This window comes from Balaenoptera musculus, chromosome 12, assembly GCF_009873245.2.
Source record: "Balaenoptera musculus isolate JJ_BM4_2016_0621 chromosome 12, mBalMus1.pri.v3, whole genome shotgun sequence".
Classification (NCBI taxonomy): Eukaryota; Metazoa; Chordata; class Mammalia; order Artiodactyla; family Balaenopteridae; genus Balaenoptera; species Balaenoptera musculus.
Genome location: NC_045796.1, coordinates 48963099 through 48989887, shown reverse-complemented (window position 1 = coordinate 48989887; position 26789 = coordinate 48963099). Strand labels below are relative to the sequence as shown.

The 26789-nt window shown below is 43.8% G+C and overlaps 1 protein-coding gene across 4 annotated transcripts in view; it reads right to left on the bottom strand.

The window, feature by feature from the left end:
- FYN (FYN proto-oncogene, Src family tyrosine kinase) overlaps positions 1-26789 on the bottom strand; it is a 209941-nt gene that overhangs the window by 121423 nt on the left and 61729 nt on the right. The gene's annotated exons all lie outside the window — the stretch shown is intronic.

Below are 26789 nucleotides of genomic sequence, written 5' to 3'. Positions count from 1 at the left end.
CCCACTTTAAGGCCTAGTGTAACTCTCATCATCTTCTTGAGCCCCTTCTACCTGGACTTTCCCAATTTAGTATTATCTTACCCCTCTTTGCTTTTCTCTTTTTAAAAATTATATTTTATTTGATATAGATACTTTAAATGTACTTATTATATCCTACTTTTTAAGTTCTAAGTCTTCTAAGTTGTAAGGGAAGGCCCTATTTTTCCCCCATTTTTTATTCCTCTCATGGCGGTGAAGAATGCTCTGCCTCATAGCTCACAGTAGGAAGACATTCAGCCAGCATTGTTTGAACCAATCAGTGAATAATAGTGCAGTCTTGCTTGTAGAACACAGGCTCAGCTAATATTAATATTATTTCACCTCTGTCTGGCAGCCTATGAGGTTCTAAATATGCAGATGGGACACCTAAACATTGTATATTTAGATTATAAAATTCTGAAGTTAGGCAACAAAATGTTCCCCTCTTTTATTTCTCTTTAGAGAGTGAATGCTTGGTCAGCGTGGCTGACCGACAGATCTCCCTGGGACAGACCGACTGTTCAGTCATTCCACCCATACATGGGGCATCTGTGTGACATGAGCACAATTCCTGCCTTAGTGGAACTTCGAACCTAGCAGCTTTCCCCAGCTAGTCCAGAGGAGCTGAGAATCTCTCAAAGTGTCAGGGCCTTTGCAAAGACAAGGAATAGCCAGTGATTCCCCTAAATACGGGTGCTTTGGTGACCAACATAGGTGAGGCCAGTTAGTAAGAGCTGCTCTGCCTTCCCACAGGTCTCACAGATGTGAAGCTGTGGTTCCAGAGCAGGCGAGTCAAGTCGATGGAGCAGTGAAATTCCAGCTCCCCTCCTGAATGATGTCTTTGCGTATGAGGTCGGAGATGGCAACCCCTCCAAGGGGACCATCCCAGAGGGGTTTACTCAACGCCTGGTGGCATATTCCACTCCGGGCCCCACTGAGTCTGTGACGGAGCAGCCTCTGGACGGACACTGGTCCTTTGGTCTTATCAGCCTTTTTTCCAAAATTGCTGCAGCTCAGAACTCCTGTGTGCCTTTTGCTAAGAAAAGAACACACGAAAAATAACAGAATGGTTCTTCCTTTTCAATGAAGAGAGCATAATGATTTTCTCCACTGAAAACCATGCATTAGGGCACTGTGACCATTTGCTCTGGCAGAAATTCAACACCGGCAAGCAGCATTTTTCATGCCTGACATCATGTCAAGTGACTCGTAGGACAAGTCGGGGTGTACCCTCCCTCCCCAGTAACTAAGACGGATGAGATAGCTACTCAGAGGACAATGGACGGACTTGGCACACTCTTTTTATACTTAGGGACATTTAAATCTATTTCATTTGAATTTGTTCCTTTTGAGTCACACTAGATATATGGTATTAAATTAAAATAGCTGAATGATAATGAAGAGGGCAGCATGACTGTTTAATCTTTTATTTCAGAAATTGCAATGTTCACATCCTCATGGGTACATAGTAAGCACCTATAGGTGCTCCCACACAACAACACTTAGCATGGCACTTACTTTTTACTTCTAATGCATATCATAGACGTCGTGTGGCTCCTGTTTAAAGGTAACATTCTCATTATGCACTGGATACGAGGATCTCTAATACAGTTTTCATCTGCATGGGGCCATTCCCTCTTCCTTCTTCCTAACAGATGCCCCATGTTCCTTCAGCCACAGTGCCTGAGAAAAGGTGACAGCACTCCCAGGTGGGGGGGTGGGGGCCTGAGGGGTCTAAGGCTTTGCAGGGTGCCCAGCAGCAACATCAGCATCACGTGGGAGCTTCTGAGAAACGTCAGCTCTGAGGCCTCACCCCAAACCTACTGAATCAGAAGCTGTTTTACAAGATCCCAGGTGATCTGTGAGCATGCTGAAGTTTGAGACACACTGATCAAGGGAAACCTGTTCCTCGTGCAAGTGACTGGTTCAAGAATAGGCATGTGACCTTCTTCAGGCCAACACGATGTGCAGAACGTTTTGCTGGGAGCTTCTCCTCATTCTTCTGGGAGAAATTCCCTCCTTCTGAATGTTGTGTAGGATGTGATGCCTAGGACTTCTGTAGCTATCTTGCTCCAAATGAAGCATAAAGCTGGCCCACAGAGGAGGGCAAAGACAGAAAAAACACAGGGAAGGAGAGTAGGGGTGTTCGCATTCAGTCAACCCTGAAGTCTGCAGAGCTACTAGACTTCCAATAAGTTTCTTATTGTACAGGCCTCCTTAAGTTGGGTTGTCAATTGTCTGCAGCTGGAAAGCATCCTGACTAATCAGTCCCTAATAAAGCATTATAAAAGGAACAGAATGCCGAGGCACCAGTCAGCCACACAGTGAAGGGTCCAGACAAGTCAGTGCATCAAGAGACCAGAGCAACAGTTCAGAGACCTATTTTGTCCAGGAACTGACCCAGTAGTATTTCCGGTTCTGACAACCGTTATTTGCTTTGCACATTTCCAAAAGCTTTCTAAATCAGTCAGTCTAAATGATCAACCAGAGGAAGTTCTGAACGTTTTCCAAATTCTTTTAACCAGAGTGGTCAACAGTTGCTTCCGCAGAAGTCACATGGATGTCATTTCCTGCAAAAACAATGGGAGACTAATTGCTCAGCCCCAGACTCTAATAGGGAAAACAACCTGTGATATGTAATTACTGAAGGGTAAATAAGGAAAAGCTTGAGGCTCTCAGAATCTGCTTCTGGATCCACTGCAATAACTTCGGGAGAAGGAGGGGTGGGGGGAGAGAGACAGAGAGGGAGAGAGAGGGAGCGGGAGCGAGCTGGTTTGGGAAAAGATTTGAGGGACTAGCACCTTAGGCAGCCACCCATACCACTTTTACGTATCACTGGTACTTATTAAAGACCTTTCTGAGTAAACCAAATAGACCTGCTATTACATAAAACCATATATGGCTCTGATGTAATTTTGCTTCATATACAGGAGTGATGTAGTCAATAGTCAAGGAGAACTGGGTGTCTAAATGGACATTCTCTCTTCAGTGTCATAGCTTCTCAACCACAATGGGATATTTTTGGGGGATGGGTTTGTTGCGTTGGCTTGATACAGAATGTATCTTCTATTATGGAGTAAACATTAGTTGGTTTTCCACAGAATGTTCCTGACGTTCCATCACCTCAGGTCTCTCTTTCCCTACAAACCTTTTTGCTTTCTCTTCCCTGGTACCTCATATACTTCCACAGCTCCGACTATCACCCTTGTCATGAGTTTCAAACTACATCTCTTGATCTATCACCCTTGTTTCCAGTCCCACTGTGGCTCTCTAGACAGAAAGTACCCTGAGGACAGGGACTTTGTTTTGGTCGCTGCTATATTCCCAATGCTCAGTGGCTGGCACTATTACGTTTGTTGAATGAATAAGTAAAAGGCCTCACTCAGACTCTTAAGACACCTCACAGGAATTCTTGCCATCACCTCTTAAGTGGCCTCTTTGCCTCTGGTCTCTCCCTTTCCTACTCTGTCCACACACAGGAAAACTCTAGATGATAGTACTGATCATGTTGGTCCTAAAATGTCTCAGCTGGGAACAACTTACCAGCCCAGCCCTGCACTTCACAGGTGAGAAACTAGTCCCAGCGAGGCCAGGAGACTTGCCTAAGGATTTATGATGAGTGGGTGGCAGAGACGGAATTATAATTCAGGCTGCTGACCCAGTGGCTCTTACTACCATGCCACTGGGTCAAAATCTTCCACTGTCTTTCAACAGAACCGAGTACAGGGCTAGGCATACAGGGCTCTCAGTAAGTACTTGCAGACTGATGGAGACTAGGTAAGTGAGAATGGGTCTCTGGCACAGGCCAATGGGAACCCTCTTAAAAGAAAGACAATACCCCAGTATATAACATGGGCAAGGAAGCAGCTGCTCTGGACCTTTGCTCCTGCAGTGCCTATGAGCCACCCCCAAGGAACCTCAGGGTGGTGACATGGCTAGAAAAACCAATGACTTAACACACACTCACACTCTTCAGCTTTGTGCTCAAAGCCACCCACCTCCATTCCAAACCCCCCTTGGCCTTATCTCCCATTTCTTTTTCCTCCCTCACACCCAGCCTTACGAAAGCATTTGCTGTTCCCAGCACCTGTCCCTCCTCCTGGCCTTCACCTGCCCTGTTCTTCCCTCTCATGCACCCTTACCTCCACCTGCAAGAATGGCGACCCAACCTGCCCCTCGAGCCCAACTCGAATATGAATCCCTCCCTGAATTTCTTGTCCGATTTCCTCCACTGGAATTCATCTCACCATTTACACGTCTACTACAGACCTTACCACACTGTCTGCTTCACAGGAAAGAGCCAGATCCTTGAGGGCAGGCACTTACCCTAAATCTTTGAACCGCTGACACATTGCCTGGCCCACTGCTTCGCACAGAGGAGCCACTTCTCGTCATTTTGTTGAATCAGAGGGCTTTGTCCTTTTCAGTTCACCTCTGTGACCTAAGTTCTGTAATGGGGCTTGCAAGGCTTCCTCCAGCCGGTGCAGGCTGATGATAAAGCCAGCACACTTGCAGGGCCTACCCGTTAAGGAACAGCTGTGTGAGTCCCTGCTGTCTTATTTTCAAAAGCAAGGAATGGGGGGGCAGGGGCTAGGGAGGGTGACTTCCCCTCCCTTACATAGCTCTCCTACGGCGGTTACGGCTGTCCTGTCCTGTGCAGTGTGAGGTGCAAGCTGGGCACGTGACAGCGTTCCCTGCAAGTCCAAAGTCAATTGTCTGCAAAACTAAAGAGTTCCAAATGGCGCGATAGCACATTAAACAAGCAAGTGTGCAAACAAAGCCCATTCGCAAGGGGAGGAGGATGGGAAGCAGAAAACAGAGTTCCCTAGGAAACCAAGCCTGCTTTAGGACTGACTGTGGCCTTCACCCCTCGTGGGGGAGGCAGAGGGGTGCTCCGAGAAGGCATCACTGGCCCATCTGCTTTCCCTGCCTACAGGGGCCCTGGTCCTTCTGGCTTCACCACCACAAGTTGGGGATACTCAAGCAAGGCTGTGGTTGTTGTTTGTTTTCTTATTTGCTGGAGCGGGAGTAAAGAGTGGAAGGAAAGAGGAGAAGAGTGATGGGTAGACAAAGAGATGAGCATGGAGACCACTCGGCCAGCACAAAGGGGTTACCGACCGCAGGATGAGAGGGCAGGAAGGTCGGACTAGAAAGGGCTGACTGCTCCTCTCTCATCAGCCATTGCCAGGATGAGAGGGACTCAGGCTCACGGTGGAGCAAGGCACGCCCAAACCAGCAAATGCGCTTATCTTCAGCTGCCCAAGAGGCGGCTCTGAGGTATTTATTTTGGGCTCACTGGCATGGTGGTTGGGCTGAGTCATGCAAAGGGGTGGTCGGAGGGGTTGGATGGGGCTCTAGGGCTCCCCATAATCTCCATCAACCTCAAGCCGGAAGAGCAGTAGTGATATAATTTCTCCTCCTCCTTCACATAATAATAATTTATTATACATTATTAATATGCAATATATTAATAATTACATAATAATTATTATTTATGATAATGATGATGATTGCTATGTTTAAACCTCTAGGCTGAGGGTTTATTTGGGAAAGAAATAAATGAAGTAAATGCCATTGGAATAATTAGTTGACTGTCAGGAGGAAAAAGATTCTGTTCTATAAAACTTATGAAAATGAAGTATATATTTATAATAATCATGTCTTTCTTTTCTTCCTGGCAGTGAGTTTCTATCAGGTGATCACATCTCTTAGGTATCAGGTAAAAATAAAATAGAAACTCTGTTTTGTAGTGTACTTGAATTACTTCTGATTTTCCTTGTAAATGAAGATGTTTCTAGTGATTTGCAATCCAGAGTCTGAATAAAAACGCTGCTTTGCTATGATGCAGCTGGACAAGTCCCCGAGCTCTCTTCCAACCTGATTACCACTCTCAAGACCCTCCAAACAGACACTCTGCAGTAGCTCCTGGGAAGGCCTGGGATACGCACACAGTATCACAATGCTGCCAAGATCAAGGTTAATAATGATGTGTGCAGAGGCCCTGGAGTGTGGGCTGGCTACAATATTAAAATCCCAGAATCCTGGGGCTGAATGGAATGTTAAAGAATATCTAGTCTGGTAGTCTTTAAGCTAGTTTTTAGTACAAGAACCTTGTGTATTCACACGTAGATGTGAGTGCATGTGTATTTCTAACGTTTATGCTACACTCCAACATACTAGATAAAAGTGGAACAGAACAGCTCTGGTTCAAGGAGGAAAGGACTCAAAACACTACCACCTTGGCCATCCTCCTGGCCCACCTGGCACTTCTGGGGAACCCTAATGTTCTCAACACTGAAAACCTCAGATCTAGACCCCTATCCCATCCAATATCTGCATCGTGTCCTCAATACCTCTTCCAGCCACGGTTCTCCATGTGGCAACATGGCTGAACTAACGCCTCTACCTTTTCTCTACCAAGGACCTATTTTACCTACATCCAAGGATCCCAAATTTTGAACCACTTCGCCTCTTCTAAAAACTGCATTTTTACAGGGAGATCAGCTCGGTGCTTTGTGACCACCTAGAGCGGTGGGATAGGGAGGGTGGGAGGGAGGGAGACGCAAGAGGGAAGAGATACGGGGACATATGTATATGTATAACTGATTCACTTTGTTACAAAGCAGAAACTAACACACCATTGTAAAGCAATTATACTCCAATAAAGACGTTAAAAAATTTTTAAATAAATAAATAAATAAAAACTGCACTTTTGAAGAGGTAACTAATTTATTTGCCCAGCTCTTATTTGGATCCAGTGAGACCTCGACTTAAATCTTAGCCCTGCTAAGCTTGGTAAACATGGGAAAATTCCTTAATAATGTGAAACAGTAAACCCAGTAGAAGTTTTTCTTCACTTCCTCTGCTTTTTATTTCATCAAAACAAATCTCCATCAAAAAATATCAGATATATAGGAATAAGTGCAATAAAAGATGTGTAAGACCTTAACACTGAAAACTATTAAAAACATTATTGAGAGAAACTGAAGAAGACCTAAATAATAGAGGGTTATGCCATGTACATGGACTGAAAGTCTCAATATTTTAAAGATGTCAGTTCTCCCCCAAATTGCATCTTCAATGCAATTTCAATTTTAAAAAATAGCAGTTTTTTTTTTCTGGTAGAAATTGACAAGCAGATTCTAAAATTCATATGGAAATGCAAAGTGCCAAAAAACAAAATAATCTTGAAGAACAACAACAAAGCTGGAAGACTTACTCTATCAGATACCAAGATTCATTATAAAATAACAGTAATTAAGACAGTGTGGTATCTGTGTCATAGACAATGAGACCAATAGAACAAAAAAGAAGGTCCCAAAATGGACCTACACAGATAATCACCTGATTTATGACAAAGATGACACTGAAGTTCAATAAATGGCACTGGGTTCACTGGGTACTGTGGGTTGATTGTGTTCCCCCAAAAGATATATTGAAGTCCTAACCCCCCCAGGACCTCATAATGTGACATTATTTGGAAATAGGGTCACTGAAGATGTAATTAGTTAAAATGAGGTTATAGTGGATTAGGGTGGGCCCTAAATCCATTACGACCAATGTCCTTATAAGAAGGAAGTTTAGACACAGAGAAACACAAGGGGAAGAAGTCCATGTGACAACAGAGGGAGAGATCAGAACAACGCAGCTGCAAGCCAAGGAACGTCAAGGATTACCAGCCACAACCAGAAGCTAGGAAGAGGCAAGGAACGATTCTTCCCTGGAGCCTTCAGAGGGAACATGACCCTGCCCACACCTTGATTTCATAGTTCTGGCCTCCAGAACTATGAGAGGATACATTTCTGTTGTTTTAGGCCACCCAGTTTGCGGTACTTTGTTACGGTAGCCCTAGGAAATGAATACACTGCGTACCCATATGAAAAAAATGATTCTTAATCTCTACCTTACATGTGAAAGTCAATTCCAGATGGATGGTGGGAATAAATGTGAAAGGTAAAATAATAAAACTTTTAGAAGAAAACAAAGAATACCTTCAGATCTTGTGACAGGTAAAGATGTTTAAAAAACAGAATACAAGAAAGTGTTAACCATGAAGGAAAAAAATAAGTTGGACTGTATTAAAATTAAGAATTCTTTATCAAAAGATATCAACAGAGTCAAAAGGTAGGCCACATAGTGGAGAAGATAATTTCAATATATAAATCCAGCAAAGAACTCCTACAAACCCATAAGGAAAAGGCAGATGACCCAATATAAAAATGGGCAAAAACTTGAGAAGAAATTTCACAAAAAGGGAAATCCAAATGGCCAATAAACATGTAAGAAGATGCTCTAGTTTAGTCATCAAAGAAAACTAAATTAAAATCACAATGCCTTACCAATACACACCTACCAGATAGGCCAAAATGACAGAGACAAAACCCACAAAGTGGTGATGACATGGGACAACTGGAACTCTCATACAGTGCTGGTGAGAGTGTAAATTGATGAAGACACTGTGGAAACCCGGCAGGATCTATTAGAGCTGGACATACCTACGTCCCGTGACCCAGGATCTCGCCGTCAAGGAATCCGTCCTCAGCAACGTTAAGGATACTCACCCACTGACATGTACAGGAGTGTTCCTAGCAGCACTGTCTGCAATAGCCCCAAACTGGAACCCACCCCAAAGCCCATGTGCAATAGAAGGGATATATAAATTTACAATAAACAATGCATTACACGGCAATGAGAACGAACAAACTACAACTCATAACAACATGGGTTAATTTCCCAAATGTAATGTTGAAAGAGACACAAGAATACATCCTTGAGATTTTATTTATATAAAGTTCAAAGTAGACAAATACAACCTATGTTAGAAACCATGGTATAATAGTTACCTTTGGTGGGAGTGGGGTTGGTTTGGGACTGGGAAGGGGTCTAAGGGGCTTGGGTGACGTTCTTCCTCCATCTGGCTCCCGGTTACGGGGGAGTATGCACGTGGTGAAGATTCATTTTCAGTGCAATTAACAATGTGTGTACTTTTCTGTATGCATGTTAATACTTCAATTAAAAAAAAATCTCAGTGGTTAAGGCAGTGAAACCAGAGACAAAACAGAGCTCTTGTAAGTACTGAAAGCAAAAGAGCACAGCAATTTAATTTAAGCAAGATAATTCAAAAATTTGCTTTGCTAAAAGCTTAAAAGTGCCATTTCATTTCATTGGGTTTTTTATTCACTTAAGATGACTGTCATGCCAAAGTTATTTTATTACTGTATGTTAGGATGGCATGAAGTAAACAGTTTCAAAATAAAATAACACAAATCTTTTTAATTTTATCTGACTGATTTTTTAAGGCGAAAATCTGGATATTCAAGCCCAATTTTTCACGTCGATTAAAATACAGCTTCCTGGGGCCTTGGTTTACTGTCTGCAGTATCTCTGGAGGGGAAAGCCCTGACGATAAAGGTGATCTCTATGTGACACACAGTAGGTGCTCCATCCCCCTTCAGAGTCACCCCAAGACATCAGCTCGGGCCTGCCCCTGGGGGCAACAACGGCTCAGCTTGCCTCTAAGCCTTGCTGTGGATAAATGTATAGTTTCCACTCGACAGCCTGTAATACTGAAAATAACTCCCAGGACACCATTCCTGCCTTTGTCCGTCTCTGGGCTCTTCAGATTCCCACTTGGATACACATGGTCACGGGGCAGAGTCCTGATCTTGCAGCATCACATGGATGGAGAGAGAATTCTGTCTCCAGTTCTGAGGGTAGCTCAACCTCAGCAGCTGCTCAGAGTCTGTGCGGGGCTGGCCTGTCATCATTAGACATGGGCTATGCACAACTGCTCTGGCCACCACTAAAATACATCCCTGGGGGCACAGAAACCATATGGCCAGACTCTTGTCTTCTCAGATGCTTTGTTCTCTGGGACCCTCTGGTAGGGAGATTTACTTGGGCACTTACAGAGCATCCTGGGCTGCTGGCAGCCTCCACAGGGAGTGAGAGAGGGTCTCACTGTGGCCTACCTTCTGAGCTGGGAGAGCATCGTGTGCGAGGGGACTGTGGAGGGTATAGAGTTCCTATGAGAGAGACCTCACTCACCCTGAGAGGTGAGCATGGGGACCAGGACCACGCAGTCGAGCTGTATGGAGGAGACTCCATGTGCCACGAGGACACCTGGGACTTTCCTCAGCGATTCCATTTCCCCGAATATTGGCTTCCCAAAGGAGACCCCTTAGATTCAAACTCTGTTGTTTTTGTGCAGACTTTCTGATGCTGATTCTACTCTTCACTATCTGACAAACGACGATTTTGTGGATCATTTAAGGAGGTTTCTACATCCCCAGTTAAAGTTCTCTCTGGTAAGAAAATAACATTTGCTTTTAAAGTCATTTTTTAATAAGGACCTACTCTACAGCACAGGGAACTCCACTCAGTACTCTGTAATGACCTATATGGGAAAAGAATCTAAAAAAGAGTGGATATATGTATACGTATAACTGATTCACTTTGCTGTACACCTGAAACTAACACAACATTGTAAAGCAACTATACTCCAATAAAAAAATTTTAAAAGGTAAAGTCATTTTTTATCATCCATGGCAGAGATTTTCCATTTGGAAATTTTCCATTCTCCATTTTGGAGATTTTCCATTTGGAAATATAGATAAATCACAAGAGTCAAAGCATTATAATCAGTTTAGAATTTAAGTGGACTGAGGAAAAATCACCCAGGCCAATTTCTTGAGAGCCTTTCAGCTAGATGACTTGGCTGTACCAGAAAGGGCAGGGTAGGCAAACTACAGCTGGTGGGTTGATTCGACTGCTTTTGCACAGCCCATGAACTAAGAATGGTTTTTACATTTTTAAATGGCTGGGGGGAAAAAAACCTAAAGAATATTTCGTGACATGTGAAAATTCTATGAAATGCCTATCTTGGAGTCTATAAATGAAGTTGCATTGGAACACAGCCACACCCATTAGTTCATGTACTGTCTCTGGCTGCTACCATGATACAAAGGCAGAGCTGTCTCAGTGGAGACCATATGGCCTGCAAAGTCAAAAATACTTACTGTCTGGCCATTTACAGAAAACTTTTGTTGACCCGAGCTAAGGAACTTGCTGTATGTTTGCAGAAGGCTGCCCACACTGACCTTATGCTCCCTTTTGTGTTTGAGCTTCTAGGGCTGTCTCTGCAATCAGCGGCCAGTCCCAGTGCTGGTGCCAATTTCACACTAACCTGGTAAACCAACACAACCCACCACCGTAGTTCCTTTTACTCTGTGGTCTGTAATCAATTTAGGGGGTCAGAAAATTCAACTTAGTTGGTTGTGACCAGCATTTTCTTTAATGAAATAAAAGGGAAAAATATCAAAGGCATTCATTGATATGGACTGAAATGTGCCTCCCTTTTCCCATATGTTGATGTCCTAACCCCCAGTACAACCTCAGAATGTGACTGTATTTGGAGACAGGGCTTTTGAAGAGGTAATTAAGTTAAAATGAGGTCCTAGGGTAAGGCCCTAATCCAATATGACTGGGGTCCTCATAAGACGAAGAGATTAGGGGAAAAGACGGCCATCTGTATGTAAGCCAATGAGAAAGACCTCAGAAGAAATCAACACTGCTGACACGTTGATTTGTCAGACTTCCAGCCTTCAGAACTGTGCGAAAATAAATTTCTGTTGTTTAAGCCACTCAGACTGTGGTGCTTTGTTATGGCAGCCTAGCAAACTAATACAGGCATCATAACGTAGTATTATTTGGTGAAAAAAATTTCTTTCAATCACACGTGCAGCATGTAATATGGTAATACAACCATATCACAAAATGTATTACATTCTGTGCATCATATCAAAATAAATGGAGAGACATACACACTTGGCAGCAAAACCACAGGCGGGTGGTCTAACTGAACCAAGACAAAAGAGGAGAAAAGAGCATTTACTGAGCATGTTATATGTGTAACATATATATATATATATGTTATGTTTGTATATATTATTATCTTATTTTGTCCTCGTGGTAACCCTATGCAATGGGTAATATTATACATCTTCAACTTCAGCCAATATATTGGCTTTGTCAATATATTCATTCACCAACCATTTATTGAGTGTCTGTCATGCTCCAAGCAACTCTGTTAGGCACTGGAGAGTCAAATTTGGTCTCTGGGAACAAACTCTAACAAGACCCAAAGGCAGGCAGGGCTGGGCAGTAATCACGCAGGCCCTGTTCTCAACCCTCCCTGGATCTCTGGCCCTGAGAAAGGCTGGCTTTCCCTCTCCAGCTCCAGCCGCCTCATTTGTAAAACAAGGATAATCCTGACCCAGTTCACAGTCCTGTGGTGAAGCATAAGTGAACAGAATTCTGGGCTTGTTTCTATCTACACAGTGCCAGTTGGATTCTACCTGTTTATAACCAGCATTGCTTTCTTTTTTTTTTTGGAAACTCTATACTTATTCTTTAAGAAAAAATAAAGAACTAGAAATGATGTTCAGTGATTAAAGGTATATTCCGTATTCTTTCTCAGAACATCTAGATTAACAATTTTAGAAATGAATATCTGCTTCCCAACCTCAGACAAAAGCAGAAGGAACTCAAAGATCTTGCAAGGTTCAGTAACATTCCAAGGACAAAACTAGGTGAGGTGCTGCCAGTCTTGAGGGAAATAATTCAATGATAACTAGCACTTCAAAAACCTAATAAAAGTAATTCACAGTTTTCCATCTAACCCTTTTAGGAAATGATTTTTAAAAAGCAACATGAAAAACAAACAAGTGCTAATCTAAGTGTTATACAAGTTAACATTTCTGAGAAAGACGACAGGACACTGAAAGGATACCATCCTTCTCGTCCAAATCAGACATAATTATGAAAATCTCTCTTCTCTGTCACCCACATTGAAGTCATTTTCCAAACATTAAAAATATCTGTACAAATTAATGCCCTATGATAGACAGAAGAGGAGGTAGAGAAGGAGCTGGGAAGGGGTGAGGGGGAGACACACAGACCTAAAAATGGGGCCCGTTATAAGTCTCCCTTTATTGGCTATGAAGGTGAATAAATAAGCACTGCACAAATTCATTCACTATGAGAGAAAGTGCAGCTCTAACTCCTAGTGTTTGCATTTTACTTGAAAGGTTAAAGGTACTTTCCACTTGTTTCTACACCTTCAGATTCTCTGGGGTCTTTGGAGCGTTCAAAAGCTTTACAATTATCTAGACTAAAATCCACCCCCCCCCCCCCCCCCCCGCAATGGTTCATTTCACTGATGTGACTTATCAATAACTGCACAGTTGGGGCAGGGCACAAAAGGCTCAGGTGAAGCAAACATCTCTGTTTACTTCTCTCTGTCTTGCGGATGCCAACGGTCAGGGTCCCCTTCCCACTGCGCCGGCAGCTCCCCCCACGGCAGTGCGCAGGCGCGGCAGCCTCGAGGGACACCTCCCGCCCCGATCCTCCCTGCATTCACACGGACTTCCAAGCCGGGCGGGGCAGGACCTCAGAGCAGCTACCGTCCTTCACACTGAAGGACGTGAACGTGCTGTGATGACATACTCAGTAATTGCTCTCCTTTTTAAAAAGGAGTGATAAAAATTACATTTAAAATGCTTGTTGATGCCCTGTGGGTATGAGTCACTCTGTAAAGCAGTATCAAAATGGATCCTCTGTTACGGGTTCCTGCCCGTTCTTTGATTCTAAACAACTTTATTAATGTTAATAGGAGTTACGCACACATCAATGGGAGAATAAATTCCCTGGGTTTCGTGGCACTTCAATTAATGATTTGTAATAAGCCGTGTAAAATGCTTTCTAATTTTCTTCCAAGTAATGCCACACTACCCCAGAAGAGCTGAAAATTAGGCATGGGTCTCACCATGGGGTGGGAAAGACAGGGGGATGGGAGAAAGAAGGCTCTCCAGCTGGTTGGAGGCTCTGCAGGAGAGCTTCCCAGCACGTAGTGCGGGGGAGTGCAGCAGGAGGGACAGACACAACTCGCCCAAGGGATAACGAACGTGATGAAGGGAGGAAAAGAAAACTCACAGAAAGCAAGCCTGACGCAGAAGGAGTTTACTATAATATAAAATGGAAAAGACTGACTGCAACCGTGCTTCTTAAATCTGTCCCAGGATTCTCCCATTTTTCCAGAGCATAAGTTAATACCATTCACTGACTCCTGAAAATACCCACCAAGATGAAAATGGGAATTTAAGTTCCAAGGATGATGCAGCAGAATTGCTAATGAATAGGTTATTTTGCAGTTGACACAAAGCTCTGCCTCAATTTCTGGAAACCCAGCTTTAGATTTAACCCTCCCTTGCCCAGGCCTGCAGTTCTCTCCTCAACTATTCTCGTGGGAAACCAAGTGATAATTATTTATTGAAATCTTCTGAGAATAGGGTGGGGTGGCATGGGGGCTGCAGCAGAGACAAGTATGAACGGCAAATGCCTAAATTCCATGATTTGGAAAGAGAACAGCTCAAAATTTTAATCTAAAAAATCTCAGTGTTTGCTGTTCGATCCTTAATCACCTTATTATTCTTCCTTGCACTTTATCCTAATGCTTCTCAGATAGTAAGAAGACCTCTGCCAGCAAATAACAAGACCCCACATCATAAAAGACTAGACGCACAGCCACAGGTGTGGGAGCGTCTGCTCTGTAGGATCAGATGGCTTTTCAGGTGGGTTCCCCAGTTTTCCTGTTACACCTGCCTAGTCTCCCTGAAGTAGAACACATGGAAAGTCTTATGATGTGCAGTTTAACTGAACAAATATTTATAGGGAGAGAAATCTGTTGGCTGGGAAAATGAATACCAAAATTCATCAGAACTTCCATACCAGCCACCTAAGACTTACCTGGAAACATATCATTCACTCTATGAATTTTCAGAAAACTGAGGGGCCTCTCCAGTGGTCCAGCTCATACTAGAAAATCATGAGCCAATTACAAAAATAGCAAGTGCATCTGAGACTGGTGACAAGTAAAAACGGTGCCTGGGTTGTGCACCATTTTTGGATTACTCCTTCCTCTCACTTCCACTGGTGTTATACATATGAGTGTTCTGTAGGCAGCCTACACATGAGCACAGCCTTTTAGAAAAAGGGGCAAAGTCCCCACGATGACTGGCATGAATTTGTTGGGCACCAGGGGAAGATCTCTGTGTAACAGGTGACTGAACAGTTTGCAAGGTGCTGGTTAGGTGCTAGTGAAGAGAACAGAGAAGTATCAGACACCATCTTGGTCTTCAAGACATTTGCAGTTCACTTGGCAGATAAGCTGTATACACGTGCCAAGTTAACTAACAATGCAATACTTCAGCACTATTTACCAGGATGGATGCAGAGTGCGTCTTAAAGAATCTGGCTAAAACTCCTGCAATTCCCAACCATGCATGCTTTTCTTGCTGGGAAAATGTGGGACCAGAAGATGACCAGAATTCAGCTGAAGTTCTTCTAAGTGACAGAAATGGAAACTAAGCAGCTTAGTTGTTTACCCTCTTTCAGAACTGTTCCCAGGATCCTCCAATCTGCCTCAGAACAGCATCTCCCCAGTGACCTTTGGAGTTCCAAGGGCATGCTGCCATTTCAACCTCTGAGCACTCTTCTTGGCTAATTGGTAGGGTTTTTTTTTTTTTTTTAAATTTTCTAAATAGGTTTCCTTTCAGGGGTACACATTTATCTGGCTCTTTTAAAACTATTAATTCAATCGCTTCAAATATTTGGGCTTCATTAAACTTTTTTTTTTTGAACTATGCCACTTTTATGGCTTGAGTCTGGAAGGGAGGTTTCACCCTAACGACCATTTTTTTTGAAGTCAATAGATAACACTAATAAATGTATAAGAGGTTTTCTTATTCTCAAGCTACTGTGAATTGAGGACCACAAATTACAAAGCTGATCAGATCCCAGCCAGCTTCACCCATCATATATTTTCAGCTTTTTAGTTTCACATTCTCCAATTTGTGAAGAGTCAAGTATAATTATTGTTAATATCAGAGAAGGAAGTAATCACTTCATAATGCTTCCAGTCAGTGATTCCTAAGGGGTGGGTAATACAGGGCAATATAAGGGAGGTAATATAAGAATCCAAATAACAGGTGCCTTTGCCTATGACTTTGGCTTGCTAATGTTTAATATTATCACTCCTGAGATAGCACAGAAACAATTTGCCTAGGATTATTGTATTTCTGCAGCAAACAGTGCAAATGTAGAATTACCTGAAGAAATAATCTGTGAAAGAGCTTGTGGAATTTCAGCTTCCCAAAGAAGCCATGGTACGTTAATGTGGGATAATTTGCTTTCCAAGAAAACACCACAAATATCCATCATGTCGGGAACAGTGAAAACCACATGAGTAGAGAAGAAGAAAAGAGTCTTCTTTCCCATAAATGACCTTCTCCCCTCTAAATAGTTTCCCACGTGCTAATTCACTGAGGGGATAAGATAGTGTGGACACAGCCACTGGTTCACTGAAGTATTCTTATCCTCAAATCCAAGTTTACATCAAAAGCTGCTAAAGTAAACCAAATCAACTTAAAAAGAACATGTCATTCTCAAATGTTGAAAAGCCAGGAAGAGGCATCATGGTCCTGAAAATATAAGAAGGCCATGCTTAAGGATTCAGAAAAAAAACAGGGCAGAGTCAGGTTTTGGGGAACATCCACGCCTTCTGTTACCATAAAACTCAGTCCCTGGAGGAACTGGGGGCATTGTTTTTCTCCACCTCAGGAGCGTCCCTCCCTCCTTCACTCTACCCTAAGCATTCCTTTCTGCCCAACTGGGGACCATAGAGGGCTCTGGGAGCTCTCTGCAGACTGCTGCTGACTATTCTCCTATCATGTTACTGTCTTAAATAGGAATGGAATACTATACTGCAAAACCACCGATGTATATTCTTAAGCCAGAAGCAAGCACAGCTGCATGTTTTTCTTTCATTCTACTGAGTAGCCAAAATTTGGAAACATGCATAACTGCCCCAAATAGCATCTAAAGAAATGAATGGCAAAACCTGGATCTCTTGGTCCCTGGTCTTTGTTAACTGAGATATAAAATACAACCCAGCCTCTTGGTAATAAGGGGCTACCAAGGTGGTTTTTACACCAACAGAAAAGAAAATGAGGGTGGTGACTCATAAGCAGAACAGGGTCTTTCCCACAAGGTTAGCCTAAGTGGGTACTGTATACAAAGTAGTGCTGTGTGGAAACTTGGAGGCTTGACTAAGAATCTGCTCTGTCAGCACCATGTAGTGGAAAGAACTCCGTGAGGACTTAAGAAACTTGATTCTCCCACAGGCTTCACTGATTTTCCGTGACTTGAGTCGTCACTTTACCTTAATAGCCCTCAGCTTCCTCATAAAATGAAGAAGGTAGACCAGATGACTCTTCTGTCCCTCCCAGCCCTCCACCCTGACCCTACCTGGGGCTTCACCTCCTGGAGTCTGTGTTAGCCTCCTGCAGCCTCCCAGCCCTCTGAGCCTTTTGGAAGGGCCTCTTATCATGGAGCTGGCCTCACCTCCCTCTAGGGTCCTTTCTGCCACCCCAAGATAAATGTCAGATGGCCCAAAGTGGGTCTGTAAGCCTGCCATGGATGATGGTCCGGGGCTTAGGAGCACCAGCTTTGGAGGCTTTTACACCACCCGAGAGGCTGTAAACCATAACCCCTCTTAGCCTCAGCTTCCCCACCACAGCATCTTTCTCACAGAACTGCCAAATGTCAGGTGCTCAGCCATTCTGAGAGCTGACAGATAAAATTCAGGACACCCAGTTAAATTTAAATTTTGGATAAACAATTTAGGACATGCTTACACTAAAAAATTATTCATTGTTTATCTGAAATTCAAATTTAATCGAGCATTGTGTATTTTTAAAATTTGCTAAGTCTGGCAGCCTTCCACAGGATAGATGCTGGTGCTGTTGGTGGTGTTAGGGACCAGGCTGCCTCACCAAACCAGCCTTATGCAGAAGAAAAGCACCGCTGTCGGACTTCGGGGTCTTAGGAGCAAGAGTCCCTGTGGTTGCAGTGTCTTCCTCCCTAAGCCTCTCCTCACTCCTACAACTGTCCCCTTTCTAGTCCTCCTAGTGGATTCCTATCACCTCACATCCCACCTGGGCCCCCTTCCCAAGGTGCCCCCATCTTTCCAGTCACAGGCCCCTTCCCCCTGGCTGAGCAATCTGATCGAATTAATTCACACACGTGTCACTAATTGTTTAATGAGTCATCAACCTCCTCTGAAACAACTGCCTTTTCTTAAAGGTCACTTATAACCTCGAATGAAAATGATCGAATTGTGGGATACCAAAAAATTGAAGTGAAAAAAATGTAGGCTGTGTGAAAGAAAGGCATTGTGGGTGGTGGAGCAGGGTTGGCACTAGGAGCTGTGGCTCTTGCAGCAGTTCCTCTAAAGTGTTTTTCTGCTCCTCCTAGCCTTTTCCTCTTGTCTTCTTCTGAGCCTACAATGGCTCTCAGGGTAGCTGAAGACCCCATGGATATGGGGTGAAAGGAAGGGCGAAGTGGAATGGGGTGGAGTAGGAGGTGAGGAGTCTACCTGTAAACTGGTCATCGCACTCTGCCCCCTGCCTGTAGCCTACCCTCTAGGACACCAGCACAGTTCCTAGGGTCCCTAGCGCCAGCATCTAATTTAGTTAGACTGTTGAAAACACAAAGCCTGACCAAACTTTCTCCTTTCTGAGCACTTTGTGTTCAGAGGTGAAACACAACTGCATAAGCTCGTGACTCCTGGCTCCTTGAGGCTGGTCAAAGTAACTCCAGGGGCCATTAAGAACCACCTCTCGGGCTTCCCTGGTGGCGCAGTGGTTGAGAATCCGCCTGCCAATGCAGAGGACACGGGTTCGAGCCCTGGTCTGGGAAGATCCCACATGCCGCGGAGCAACTGGGCCCGTGAGCCACAATTACTGAGCCTGCGCGACTGGAGCCTGTGCTCTGCAACAAGAGAGGCCGCGATAGTGAGAGGCCTGCGCACCGCGATGAAGAGTGGCCCCCACTTGCCGCAACTACAGAAAGCCCTCGCACAGAAACGAAGACCCAACACAGCCAAAAATAAAAATAAATAAATAAATAAATAAAATATGGTTTAAAAAAAAAAAAAGTATACATTTAAAAAAAAAAAAAAAAAAAAAAAAAAAAGAACCACCTCTCTCTTTCCAGGGCAAATCAATCTAGATGGCTCTGAAAGCTAACCCAGAGGAGGGGAGGGGTTGGCTTGAGGCGGGGGACATACCTCAGTAATTTCTACCTGGATTCTTCCTCAGGCCCAGCTCTGAGGATCTCTGTTCCTAGGTTATTCCATCCAAGATGACCCTTTACCTTAATGTCCACAACCCATCAGCTAAAAGCACTTCATCAAACCATTAAAATGAAAAGGCTTAAAATGAATGAAATGGCAAAACATTATACAACAGATAGTTTACTGTCCTTCTCCAGCAATTAGCCCTCAGCAGAGTGACCCTCACTCGGCCTTTTGGGAAGACAGAACTGCTAAGTGTCCTGGCTCATGGCTGAGTGAGATGAATTACTACTAACTTGGGAATGAGAACGTCTCTCTTACAATTTCGCAATATCCACTGCAGGGTAGCTAGAGGCACCCAGGGTCTGCCCCACTGACTCAGCAGAATTCACTTTCCAACTAACTTTACAGTATCTTTGTAACTCTGCCCTGAGATAAGGGATGTGAATTCTTTTAGACGATAACAGAGTTCTGGTGGGGATGTGGAGCAGGGAGTAACACTCCCTACGAATCTCACATGCCCCACATCCTGATTAGGAGAAATGGACCCGACCTCTTAGTGCAAGCGGGATTTGAACTCGTGTCTTTTGGACAGGTTACCCAGTTTCATTCAGGGTCTTGAGGTCCAGTCTCAATTTTCCCTCAGAAGAGTGAATACTGATGCTTTTTCAGAGCATGGTCACTGACGGAGATGAACGAAGCATTCCGTGAGCCTAGACAAGGGCTCTACTGAAGGCATTTATTCGAACACAGGACTTTAAATAAGCCAAAAAAAATTTTTTTTGCAGGAGAACAGTGTCCGGTATTTAGCTAATTGCATTTCATATCTTGAGTGACACTTTGGTTACCAATAAGATTCTTCTTCTTAACAGATGATGGTGAGGAACTCCATGTCAAAACAGACACTGAGCTTCCCCCTTGGTTAACAGGAAACGGTCTCGTCTCTTCCAAATCTTGCACAGCGAGCCAGGAGGAGGCTGGCCACTCCTGCAGTGCATCAGCTAACTGCTGTTGACAGGTGTTGAAAGAGCAGTTATTCCCCTCTCTCAGGTTGTTTTCTTTTCTTTCTCATTAAATTGTATTTTATAGGAGAACTCTTATTTACAACTATCAGGTGTGTCACTCACTCACTCACTGCTAGGTAACAGTTAAACATGGCACAAGACAGAGGTCTAGTGCCCTGTAACCAGTTATCTGTTCAGAAGGCCACTGGGGTTTGGGGTGCTATGACTCATCATATTCCATGTCTAGTGAACCACAAATGGTCAGTCATCACAAGGGCCTTATAGCTGTCCTCAGCACCCTTAAGTCAGTAGGTGGCGGGGGGCAGGAACCTGAATTTTCACAGCCTCCCCATGTGATTGTGAAGCACACCCACATTTGGGAACCATACTGGTGTAGAACACATTGCTATTAAAGCTGAGGTCAGAGGTCAGTCCCTCCGGAACCAGTCAACTTTGCTGTGTGTTGCTAAGAAGTCAGCATATACACCCTTAATGAGTCACGGTACCAGCAGGAAACAGGTGGCATCCTCAAAGTATGATAATTTGAAGGGAATTTAATAAAGGGACAATTTACAAAGAAGTGGGCAGGGTGCAGGAAAGCCACAAGGCCTAGTGTGGTCCCCTGGGCTAGGAATGAGAGGGAATCAGGTAGGGCAGGCTCTGTCTCACCCCAAGGCCTGAAGGGGCAAGATGAGAGAGTGGGTACCTGAAAACTGGGACAGAAATGCTGGTGGAGAGCACTGGCTGCCTGACAGGAGCTGTGACCATCCTCGAAGGGCCGCTGCCAGTGTGAGAAACCCCACAGGGAAGAAGCATCCTGACTCACTCTCTCCCTCCCTCCAGTCTCGGGTCCTCCCCTTGCTGAACCCAACTAGAAACCAGAGGCAAAGAGACCACCCAGGCAGTTCAGAGAAGTCAATTTTCTGGGGCAAAGAGCAGAGTGGAGAAAGGCGGATAGTGTTTGGAGCCAGAGGAGGAATGGGAAGATGCCTGGCACTATACACCTAAAGAAACCGAATCAGGGAGTGTCAAACCTTCACCGTCACCCCAGACAGAAGCATTCCGCACACAAATGCTGAAGCTCGGATGCCTCCACCACGCCCACCTGTGAAAGCACCTGATGGTACAGGTAACTGCAGAAAGGACACGATTTTGTCCAGGGAAGTATTTCAAAAATAAATTCACAAATGTCCTTCTCAAATATTTACTGAGCACCTATTCCATGAAAGACACGATATTTCACTTTTAGCCTTTGTAGTAAAAGTCTTGGAGTCTTTTATGTTAAACCCAATAGGGCTACTGCTGAGAGATGTGTTCACAGGGTTTAGTGAAGCCCCTGTTGCTATTTTTTCTAAATGAAATCAAAATAAATATACTACAGAAAAGAAAAATATCTTGGATTTTTAAAGTGCAAAATAATTTAGCTTGAATTGCATGTAGTCATAGCCTATAGCAAAAGTGACCCATGGTTTTCTTTTTAATATATATGATTTTCCAAATAGGTTTTACCTCTATATTAGCAGGCAATTAAATGCATAATGTGCCATCAGGTGGCCTGAAACAAATGGGTTGAGGGAGGATTTATCCCATCTTTCAACTTCTACCCAACTAATGTTAGTTCCACTAAACAATGTTAGTTCCACTAAACTTAAGTGCTTAGGAGGCATCACGTTTGATCACCATCCTCTACTCTAAGGTCGCCTTCAGTGGGTGCCCAATAAATGACTTTTCAATCTCCCCGTCTCCATGCATATCTGTTTCACTGGCATCGGTGAAAGAAGATGCAGGCTCCCGGGTTCTCCGGGTTAGCTGCGTGGTCAGCGGTGTGCACTACCAAGGGTGCCCCGGGTGATTCCAGAGGCACATCACCGAATTACAAAACAAGAATCTTATTCCTTTTTCTATACTCTTCAGCCCTCTCAAACCCCAAAGTCTCAGCTGTCTGCAATAGCTCTCTAACTCCTGCTAACGCCCCTTTTCATCAGAGAGGTGCAGCCTCAGGCCCGGAGACTTTTACAGGCAAGGGCATCTGTGAGACTGTCGCGGCACTCTGATTTTCACTTATTTAATGATTATCAGCTATTCATCAAATGATACTGGTTTTCTACTTGAAGAAGTCATATAAAGTTTCTTTTAAGGGGGGCTTCCCTGTGGCGCAGTGGTTGAGAGTCTGCCTGCCAATGCAGGGGACACGGGTTCGAGCCCTGGTCTGGGAGGATCCCACATGCCGCAGAGCAACTGGGCCCATGAGCCACAATTACTGAGCCTGCGTGTCTGGAGCCTGTGCTCCGCAACAAGAGAGGCCGCGATAGTGAGAGGCCCGCGCACCGCGATGAAGAGTGGCCCCCACTTGCCGCAACTAGAGAAAGCCCTCGCACAGAAACGAAGAATAAATAAATAAATAAATAATAAAAATAAAGGAATTCCTTTAAAATAAATAAATAAATAAAAACATTTAAAAAAGTTTGGTTTAGCATAAATACTTAATTTAAGGGAAAATATAAGTAATATAGGTGGTACACAGATATGGAGAAAATCAGACAGGTGTCTACAAATGACTAAAGTTTGGGAAACAGTGATTTAATGCTAAGTATACCTCCTGAGTCAGAGAAACCTAGGTTTTAGTTCTTACTGCCATTAAATAGGCAATAATGACTAATATTACTGTCTTGTAAATAAACAATTCTTTCATTGAAGGTAGTAGCTCTTCTGGTCAGAAGGCTTCAGCTCAAAGAGAGTAATAAACATTTAGTAAAATTTCTTTGTAATCTGAATTCTATCTTGTTCTTAACAGAGATGCCTGTGATAAATGATTCGACATTAAGGTTTAAAGATTTATACGCAATATACTATTGTAGGATGAAAATATGGGAGTATGAATTATGAAGCGGGAGAAAGAGAGCTAAATACTGCTCTCCTCATCAGGTCTGACAAGTGAGCCTTTGGCAGCCACTGTAATGGGAAGAGCAAAACCTTCTCTGATTCACACAAGACCTTCATTGAGAGTATTCCAGGGCCATCCGGGCAGAATAAATTACAAAAGCAATCTGTCACAGTACATGAAGCCTTTTGATGTCGGTCTGGTAAAAATACTGCATATTCCGTGGTACTGATCGGGAAACATTGCCATCAGTCACCTCCTCCGTGAACTGTAAATCTCTTAGACATGATAGTTCAGCTCTCAAGTCACCCCAACCCCCAAATTCTAACCTCCTGAAGAATTTACATTTATGTCTATGTTCCTTTCAAGTCAAGACCTCAAGAAACACTTAACCAGCCGTGCTTGGAGCCTTTTTTTCTTCCTACAAACCTGAGTGTAAGGAAGCTAAGTGTCTGGGTGCGTTCACGCCCACTTCCACGCACACCTGCACACCCCTGCTCCCGACGCCTCCACCGCCAAACCCGCCCTTCAGGCAGAGCCAGAAATGGTTGCTGCCAGGCCCTGGTTGCTGCCGAGCCCCAGCCAGAAAGAGGTGTTTGAGACAAAGTGCTCTGTCCTCCTGAGCCCTTAATTACGCTCGCGCTTTGCTAAATGCCACGCAGCAGCGGGTACTCTGGAGCTGGGCCCTTTTTCCTATGCACGGTCTGCTGTTGACTTGTTTTAAAAATATTTCTACAGTGCATCTACTGCTCTCCCTTCACTACATAATTGTATGATACATTGGCAAACACCTGCTCCTCAATGAATAAAGGTGTGTTTACCAAACAATAATTGAGTCGTTGGCACAGGGAGCAGACCTTGCCCAACACCAGCTGCTGTATGTCACACACATAGCGTCCTCAGCCTCTGCCCTGGCTGGATGTGCAAGGAGTCAGTACTTGTTAATTCTTGGACCTCAGTTTTAGCCACATAAGACAGAAGAATACTACCGTATGCTGTAGGTTTTCATTTGTGAATTTATTTTTTTTAGCTTAGGTGCCAGAGTTATAAACAGACTTCAATTTTACTTAAGTCCTAAAGTTTAGATTCAAATGAAATGGTTTGAAACATACCATAATAGAGAGTTAATTGGGGGGGGTGTCATACAACGTAGAGTTGGACTTACAAGCATAAGTATAGCAAACACTAGACAATATGGGCCAAGATGCTTCTGTGCTCCTTATTCTAACAGAATCCAGTTTCACAAAGAGACTTGTTGGAGGACAAAGGGCAAAATATGCTCTTACGTTTCAGGGTCTCTCAAATCCAATCTGTCCTCTATACATGTTTTTGGGCATCTGCCCCATCCTCGTCCCCTTCTCTGGGAATTTGTCCTGCCAACGGTTCAGCAACAAGTCATGTGACCATAGCTAGTCCAGCAATGTATGACTGGACAGGAGCGAACAACTGACCAGAAGGAGGCCCCAGCTACACGGTGGCTGGGAACCTACAAGTTCTGTGGCTTGGTTGTACAATTTAAGCCAATGAGATTGCTCTGCCAGGAATTTGGTATTAGAAAATGGAGTGGCTGTTACTAGTTAGCTGTGGGTTGCTAAATTGACAGATCATTTTAACTGAAATGCCTTTTTAAACAAAATTTTGGGGGAGGGGAGTAATTTTCAATAGAAATGGCTGGACTAGATATCCACAAAGTCTTTTGCCTCCCCCAAAATATTTTGGGTAGAAAACATTTCTGAATCACTGCTCTTTAAATATAATTTTTCACCCAGAGAGAACTTTTGAGAAGGAAGAAAAGCAGGTGCATAATTCCCTGGAGAGTGGTGTAGAAAGCAGAGGTCTGGTGTTTGGTCCATCTGATGCAGGGAGTCTTGCAGCCCAACAGCTGCTGGCTCTCTGGGCATCACAGGTGACAAGGAAAGCTGTAGCCCTGAAACTAGAGCACAAAGGAGGAAACACATGTGCCAGATCCCAGGGCACATGTCCAAGGACCCTCTGCACCCCAGGCCCCAGCTTGGCGTGGGGAAGGTGCTCAGACATGTCAGTGGAATTGTATGGGAATGAACTTGGTCCAAGAGCAGCCTTGGGGGAAGTCAGACAGGCTTAGGGTTAAACTGGTCTGAGTGAGAAACAGAGAGCAGCTGCCATCAGCGCTGTATCTAAGTGAAGGGAGGTTGTTCTGAAGAACAGGTCTGTGACTGCCTGGGCATGAGGGGAGGGTGCCAGGGCCGCCGAGAGGAGGCAGGGCAGATGGTGATGCTTCAAGGGAGCGAAGAGAACTGCCCACGCAAAACCCCGAGACGCTCTCATCTAAATGGATGTGCTAATGGCTCCCGTGGAGCGGCTATGAGAGGGCTTAGCACATATGCCTCTGTCTACTGTACTGGCTGTAAATAAACCATGAGCTTGCCGGCACCATCTGCTTAGTGTGCACTTTGCGGAACTGTGTGAAGAGAACAAAGTGTGTGGGGCCAAATGGCTAAAAATATTTTAGCTGTATACTTAGAAACCAACTATGTTTACATAGCTCAATTATTACATTTCCTTTAAAGTGGATAATTAAATTAAAAATACTTTTATTTCAAAGCATAAGGTGGGGGGTACTGGACAGTCAGAGGCCACACAGCTTCTGAAAGGTCAAAGAACAGGTCATGGGGACAGAATGAGGCTGGAGACAAGTCTCCTACAACTGGAGTAATCAGCCTTGAGTCAGTCACACTTAACCAGTCTTAACCACAGACGCTTCATCGATAATGAAGAGTGTGGCACTCATCTTCCTCAGAGCGGTCTTCGGAGAATTCACTCATGTCTAAAACATGCAGCTCTTTAGATAAAAGATATTATGAACATACAAGATGTTTTTATGGAGATGGTCATGCCCTCTGTAAAGTACAGGGGATACATTATACACGATCACTATTACCCTCACAAGACATTGAGACTGCTCACCTCTCATTTTTTTTAGTTCCTCAAAATTATATAAATAATGTTACTAATTCATTCATGAAACAACTCTTCACTGAACATTTACTAGGTTCTAGACTCTGGAATAATTTTCATCAGAGGTAAGACACCTACAATTATGTTCTAAAATCACAGACTTAGTATGTTGCAAGTAATTTCCAAAGTACACAGTTGGATTTGTGCTTTCAAAATTAAACAGCTTACAAAATTAAACAGTGGGGTGTCTTCTCCACTACTAGATTTGTGATTATCTGAAGTTTAGTGATTTGCAAGAGTTCAAAGAGCTCCCTCACCTAACCTGGATGAACTTTTCCCAAGGCCTAACACAGCAGCAATTTTAGGTAGATACTGTACATCCCCCCAGAGAACCCAACAACTTAAGGAAAGCTCTATGAAACAGCATGAGCAAATCGCCACAGTTAATGAAATGCAACCCTGAGAGAATAATCACACTATCTTAGTTTCATTTACAAACTATGTCTCATCTTGACAGAATCCCCAGAGATAATGTAGGACAAATCCTGATAAAATGAATTCCCAGGGTTACTCAAATACTTTTTATGGCGCTGAACTTTCACTCTATCAGAATTTGCTTGGAAGAAAGAAGAAGTAAAGAGTGTGAGGGTTAGAGCCAGTGCTCTGGACTCAGACAAAGTCTCACACCATAATATAACCGCTGTGATCTTAGATGAGCAACTTTACCTGTCTAGGCCTTGGTTTTGCCATCCACAAG